Consider the following 7,257-nt stretch of genomic DNA (forward strand, 5'->3'; position numbering starts at 1 on the left):
TTAATTTTTTTTAAAGAATTTTGAAAATTGCTTAAACCCAGACCTAAATAGGACTACGGAAAAACAAAGCAGCATCCTACACTCAGTTCTCTATTTCTCCAGGATGTCCAGGCCTGTTGAAAAAAAAAACAGCTTTTGAGAGATTTCCGAAATGCCAAGTGGCTCAGATAATCTTTATATTAGTACTTACCATGATCCAACTTGCCAAAATTACATGGAAAGTTTCAAAACCTTTCTATTTTGGGGACAAAAGGTATAACAAGTAAAAGATTTCTAATTTGACTCAACGGACGTACCTGCACCATTTTGGTATGTTTGTTCTCCAGTGTATGACTAAGCTACAGTTTGCGACATTGCTTTTTACTGGAGAGTTGGGGGAGGTACTTTTTATGGACCCACAAAGATCTTTAAATTGCTTTGCATGGATTATTGGCAGAGGTTTGCATAGCGAGCAGCAGGCCCCAGCTCTTTATGTAATAATTACAGTACATTTGCTTTGGCTTGATTCTATTTGGAGATCCTAGTTGAAGCTACTACAAGACAGCACCACCACCCTATCAAGGAACATGAAGCTGCAGCTGACCCAGAATTACTGGAACTGCTCTGTCTCTGTACCATAATGAGAGGGTATATATGCGATGCACAGTTCTGCAATTACAAACTGTAACAATTATAGCAAATACAGCCACACCAGACAACCAGTTTAAATGGATAAAGTACAAAGGCCTTTATCCCAAGGGAGCTTGAATTGCCCTTCCCTAAGAGCTACTTTTCTGAGACTCAGCCACTCTCTTTTCTTATCTTTCTACCATCTTTTTAATGTAACTGGACTAATATAATTTTTATACTACTACATCCAGGAAATTAATTAGAAAAAAAACCTTCAACTCACTGTGAAAATTCTCACCAGGACAATTTTAGAAGGAGATGACTTCTATCACAAGATGCTTGGGTACTGAACAAAAGTCAGTCTTGGATAAGTGTAATATTTTGTTAACATTTTTGTAACTTGAAATATTGAAATCCAAGGCCAAAGTCATGCACATAATACTCTTTGAATAAAGAACATCCTTTTCATTTGCCTAAATACAAAATCTATTATTATAAGATATAAATTCTCCATGAAGAAATTTTGAAGGCAATGGTGCTGAGATTGCTTGATAATTTATGGGTTTATATAATGATTGGACATAGGTTTTTTTTTTTACTTCTATGCTTATATATTGGTGACATCTTTTTATATTACTTATGAAATGTTTTCATTTGCATTTTATCAGTTGACATCAGTGCTATCTTTACCACAAACAAGAACATTATATTATCCAAAAAGTTATAGGACAGTACCTTGAACAACAATCACAGTAACAACAACAAACAATGAAGAATGAGTCAAAAAGTAATATTTTCTCATCCATCATGTTTATTAAAAAGGAAGGTGCAATCTAGCCATTTCATCAAGCAGCTAAATTTATATCAAGGCTTATGTGTTCATAATCTTCAAGTATGTCTCAACTTGAGTTACTTTGAGGGATACTTTCTGTGATAGTTTACATGCACCTGAGCTCACTAGCTCCTAGAAACTGGGATGGTTGTCTTTCTTTTCCTGGTGAAGAATAGCAAGCTAAATGTGGATGAGTAGACGAGGTTGGAGACCTGGACAGAAAGAAGCAGCAAAGATGACCAGGGGACTGGAGGCTAAAACCTATAAGGAATGGTTGCTGGAATTGGGTATGTGTAGTTTAATGAAGAGAAGGACGAGGGGGGACATGATAGCAGTGTTCCAATATCTCAGGGGCTGCCACAAAGAAGAGGAAGTCAAGCTATTCTCCAAAGCACCTGAAGGCAGGACAAGAAGCAATAGATGGAAACTAACCAAAGAGAGAAGCAACCTGGAACTAAGAGAAATTTCCTGACAGTATTAACCAGTGGAACAACCTGCCTCCAAAAGCTGTGAATGTTCCAATGCTGGAAGTTTTTAAAAAGAGACTGGACAGCCATTTGTCTGAAATGGTATAGGGTTTCCTGCCTGAGCAGGGGGTTGGCTTCCAAGGTCCTTTCCAATTTTCCAGCTCTATTCTATTCTATTCTATTCTATTCTATTCTATTCTATTCTATTCTATTCTATTCTATTCTATTCTATTCTATGTCTTAAATATTATTGTAATTAACATCTTAATCACAGCCAGAGAACTTTTGAGGATGTAACACTGTTTTGTGCGAAAACCTGGCACAAATAACCTTTTAAAATTCTCCACCAATTTTGGAGTAGGGAATTTGGATGGACCATTTCTTGGAATAACGTCAAGAGAAGGAGATGTGCTAATGAGAGGATTCCCTCATTGTGATTACAATAGCACCACTACTGAACAAGCCCAAATAGGAAGAATTTCTTGGTGGCTTTGCTTACAGATGAATTAAAACATGGAAAGCCAGAGAGGCTTATACAGCAGAGATTATGACCCAATGGATGACCAATGGGTTTTCAAACACACATACTCTTGGCTCCTTTATAAACTAAGGAAATAAAATAATACTTTATCTTACTTTCTGCTCAGCATTTATTAAGACATGGCATCTAGATTATGCAATAATGCGGAATCCAGAGGAAGGCAAATAAATCTGCCCTGTCATATGTGCACTAGTTGTACCGAGAATATGCTGTGAAAATTTTTTGACCGCTTGGTCATCCCTAATCTGCTGTCCTTTAGATAATGATAATGATAATAATAAGAAGAAGAATAATAAGAAGAAGAATAAGAAGGAGAAGGAGAAGAAGAAGAAGTATATCAGATGGTTGAAGAAGAAAAAATGGCTTTGGAAGAATATCTGAAGGACAGTGATGAGGATGCACTGAAATTAGTATATCAAGAAGGCTTACTGACTACTGGAGAGACCAAACTGGCCTACAAGAAAGACCAAATGAAGAACAGAATAGAGGCATGGGAAGACAAAGCACCACATGGCCAGTACATTAAAAAAATAGCTGGGGAAGCAGATAATAAAAAGACCTGGCAATGACTAAGAGCAGGAAAACTGAAGAAAGAAACTGAGGGACTAATTCTGGCTGCACAAGACCAAGCCTTAAGGACAAATGCATATAAAGTCAAAATTGAGAAGACAGCAACAGACAGTAAGTGCCGCCTATGCAAAGAAGCTGAAGAAACAGTGGACCACCTGGTAAGCTGTTGCAAGAAGATTGCACACAGACTGACTACAAGCAGCGGCATGACAAAATAGCAACAATGGTGCATTGGAAGATCTGCAAAAAATATCATTTGCCTGTAAGCAAAAACTGGTGGGATCATAAAATAGAGAAAGTCATAGAAAATGATAAAATTAAACTGCTCTGGGACTTCAGAATTCAAACAGACAATCACCTGCAACATAACACCCCAGACTTAACAATTGTCGATAAGAAAGACAAAAAAGTCTGGATAGTGGACGTGGCAGTGCCTGGAGACAGCAGAATAGACGAAAAAGAACTGGAGAAGATAACAAAATACAAAGACCTACAAATAGAAATAGAAAGACTGTGGCAAAAGGAAGCAAGGGTAGTACCAATAGTAATAGGTGCCTTGGGTGCAATCCCAAAACAACTGGAGCACCACTTGAACACCATTGGCATTGACAAATTTGCCATTAGTCAATTGCAAAAGGCGGCCTTACTAGGAACTGCTTCCATCTTGCAACAATATCTGTAAAATCATCAAACATCCACATCTGCCTATCCCAGGTCCTGGGTAAGGACTCGATAGGTAGACAAAATGCCAAATCCAGTCTGAACATCTGGCTGACTGTGCGATGATCAATAATAATAATAACAACAACAACAACAACAACAACAACAACAACAACAATAATAATAATAATAATAATAATAATAATAATAATAATAAAGTTGGAAGGGATCTTGGAGGTCATCTAGTCAACCCCCGGCTCAGGCAGGAAATCCTATACCAATTCTGGGAGTTGAAGTCCATGAGTCATAAAAGAGGCAAGATTGCCTACCCCTGCCCTATATCATTTCAGACAAATGGCTGTCCAGTCTCTTCTTAAAAACTTCCAGTGTTGGAGCATTCACCACTTCTGGAGGCAGGTTGTTCCACTGGTTAATTGTTCTAACTGTCAGGAAGTTTCTCCTTAGTTGTAGGTTGCTTCTCTCCTTGATTAGTTTCCATCCGTTGCTTCTTGTCCTGCCTTCAGGCACTTTGGAAAATAGCTTCACTCCCTCTTCTTTGTGGCAGCCCCTGAGATATTGGAATATTCTATCATGTCCCCCTCATCCTTCTCTTCATTAAACTAGACATACCCAATTTCAGCAGCCATTCCTTATATGCTTTAGCCTCCAGTCCCCTAATCATCTTTGTTGTTCTTCTCTGTACTCTTTCTAGAGTCTCAGCATCTTTTTTACATCGTGGTGACCAAAACTGGATGCAGTATTCCAAGTGTGACCTTACAAGGCATTGTAAAGTGGTATTAATACTTCACATAATCTTGATTCTACCCCTCTGTTAATGCAGCCTAGCACTGTGTTGGCTTTTTTGGCAGCTGCAGCACACTGCTGGCTCATATTTAAGTGATTGCCACTAGGACAGGGCTTTTCAATCTTTTCACCCATTGTACCACTTTTAGGATATGGCAACATCCAAGTACCACCAGTTGCCTAGCAAGGTGTCAAAAACTTGATGACCCCCCAAAAAAGGAGAAAAGTGATATAATACAGGTAGTCCTTGACTTACCACAGTTCGCTTATTTACTGTTAGAAATTACAATGGCACTGAAAAAAGTGCCTCCCAAGCCACAGCCGAGAAAGATACCTGCTGGCCCACTCGGCAGTGGTCTTCCTCCTGTCCGAGGTTTTCATTGTTGTGAGCATGTCTGTTGAGGATTGGCAGCGGGGGTGGAGTGGGGTGGGTGTTTGGTTTTTATTCCCCCCGTCTGCTGAGTGGTTGTAGCAGGTTTTGGTCACTTCACAAGACCCTGTGACACTGTGACTGTCATAAATATGAATCAGTTGCCAAGCATCTAAATGTAAATCACAAGACCCTGGAGAGGCTGCAACATTCTTCTGGGCTCAGCAGAAGCACCAGGATCAGCGCCGAGGTCCATCTGGAGCCTGGCACTGATCCTGGTGCTTCCGCTGAGCCCTGACAGCCCTGCAGCTCCAGCTATCTCTCACTCAGATTTGTGCGGTGCTACCATCGGTTCAGCTCATTCCCCTCCCCCGCTACCACTTTTCTAGGATGGTCGCGTACCACCTGCCAGGTGCCAATGTACCACAAGTGGTACCCGTACCACTGGTTGAAAAGCCCTGCACTAGGACTCCGAGGTCCCTCTCACAGTTACTACTATTGAGCAAGGTAGCCCCTATACCAGTGTTTCTCAACTTTGGCAACTTTATGATGTGTGGACTTCAACTCCCAGAATTCAATTCTGGGAATTGAAGTCCACACATCGTAAAGTTGCCAAGGTTAAGAAACACTGCCCTATACTATACCTGTACATTTGGTTTTTCTTGCCTAAATGTAGAACCTTGCTTTTTTCACCATTGAATTTCATTTTGTTAGATAGTGCTCAGTGTTCAAGTCTGTCCAGATCCTCCTGTATCTTAAGCCTGTCTTCTGGAGTGTTGGCTATTCCTGCCAGTTTGGTGTCGTCTGCAAATTTGATGAGTTTCCCATGTATCCCCTCGTCCAAGTCATTGATAAGATATTGAAGAGCACTGGGCCCAGAACAGAGCCCTGGGGCACCCCACTACACACTTCCCTCCATGTAGATGCGGTTCCATAGAGGACCACATGCTGAGTACGGCTGGTCAGCCAGCTACGGATCCATCTGGTGGTGATGCTGTCTAACCCACATTTTTTATCTTATGAAGTATTAGGTTGTGGTCTACTTTATCAAATGCCTTACTGAAGTCCAAGTAAATTATATCCACAGCATTCCTCTGATCCACTAATCTTGTCACTTGGTTAAAGAATGCAATAAGATTTGTCTGGCATGATCTGTTTTTGATAAACCTGTGTTGGCTTTTAGTAATGACTTTGTTTGCCTCTAGGTGTTCGCTGATTCGTTGTTTGATTATCTTTTCCAGAATCCTCCCGGGTATTGAGGTCAGGCTGATAGGTGTCGAGCTCTGCGAGGCCGCCTTTGTATGAGGAAGAGACGCCGCCAGCCAACCCCACCGCCCGGCAGCAACCCCATCTGAATTTCACCGGTGCCGCTGCTCAGCTTCGTTGGCAAGTTAGCCCGGCATTGCTGGTATCCTCCCGTTCGCTCGTCGGAGCTGCATGTGATGTCATTTTCAGGCGCCTCGCTCTGTGCGACATTCTCCCTCAGAGCCTCGCAGGGCCGACATAGGACAGGGGAGAGGCCGGTCGCTAAGAAAATGACTGGACATGTTGCTGGATGGGCTGATAGTCTGGGAAAGGAGCAGGGAGGGGCTGGGACTGGGGTTTATGCCTTCTAGGCCAGATGATGGTTTGTTGGGTGGGGCTAAGTCCGGTGTGGGTGGGGCGGGCATGCTCCCTATGTAAAGGCACTGAGAGTAAGCCACTCTCAATGCCGACTTTATTCCTGTACGGAATGCATTAAACGTCCGTGTGTCTCTCATTCCTGCTTGCTGGCTGTTTTGTGGAGCTCCAAGATAGGACGACCTGACAATAGGTCTGTAATTTCCTAGGTCCATTATTTTTCCTTTTTTAAAGATGGGAATACATCAGCTCTTTTCCAGTCCTCCGGTAGTTCCCCAGATGCTGAGAACTACAATATCCATTATTCCCAGTCATCCTACCAGGAAGGCTGAACCCCCTAACCCAGTGTTTCTCAACCTTGACCATTTTAAGGCATGTGGACTTCAACTCCCAGAATTCCACAGCCAGCATTGCTGGCTGTGGAATTCTGGGAGTTGAAGTCCACATGCCTTAAAATGGTCAAGGTTGAGAAACACTGCCCTAACCCATGCACATCTGACTTGGTCTCCCCTTCAGAATAGTTGTTGAGAAATAAACAACATGCCCAACCAGATGGGTGGCAGATGCTACTTCCATGAGCAAACTGATGTTGCCCAACTTGTCACATTTTGGGGGATCTTATGGCTGTTGAAGACTTATTGGCTTCCTTCTAAATCAGAAACTTTTCCTGGACTGCCACAGAAAGTGGAGAACAGTCATGTTGGAGCTGCTGTTGATGGAGATTGTCCTCTGCCCAACCAGGAGGTTCTTTATTTATAGAACAGTCTTTGAACAGACCACTGCA

General features: G+C 41.9%; 1 long non-coding RNA gene across 2 annotated transcripts in view; it reads left to right on the top strand.

The window, feature by feature from the left end:
* LOC120304189 overlaps window positions 1-6,468 on the top strand; it is a 56,544-nt gene extending 50,076 nt beyond the window's left edge. For both annotated transcript variants that reach the window (XR_005555658.1, XR_005555657.1), the window contains one exon: window positions 6,095-6,468. This is a non-coding gene — a long non-coding RNA (uncharacterized LOC120304189). The remainder of the gene's footprint in view (window positions 1-6,094) is intronic.
* The last annotated feature ends 789 nt before the right edge of the window (window positions 6,469-7,257 follow it).

This window comes from Crotalus tigris, unplaced genomic scaffold, assembly GCF_016545835.1.
Source record: "Crotalus tigris isolate CLP2741 ecotype Arizona unplaced genomic scaffold, ASM1654583v1 scf7180000017631.5181431, whole genome shotgun sequence".
Taxonomy (NCBI): domain Eukaryota; kingdom Metazoa; phylum Chordata; class Lepidosauria; order Squamata; family Viperidae; genus Crotalus; species Crotalus tigris.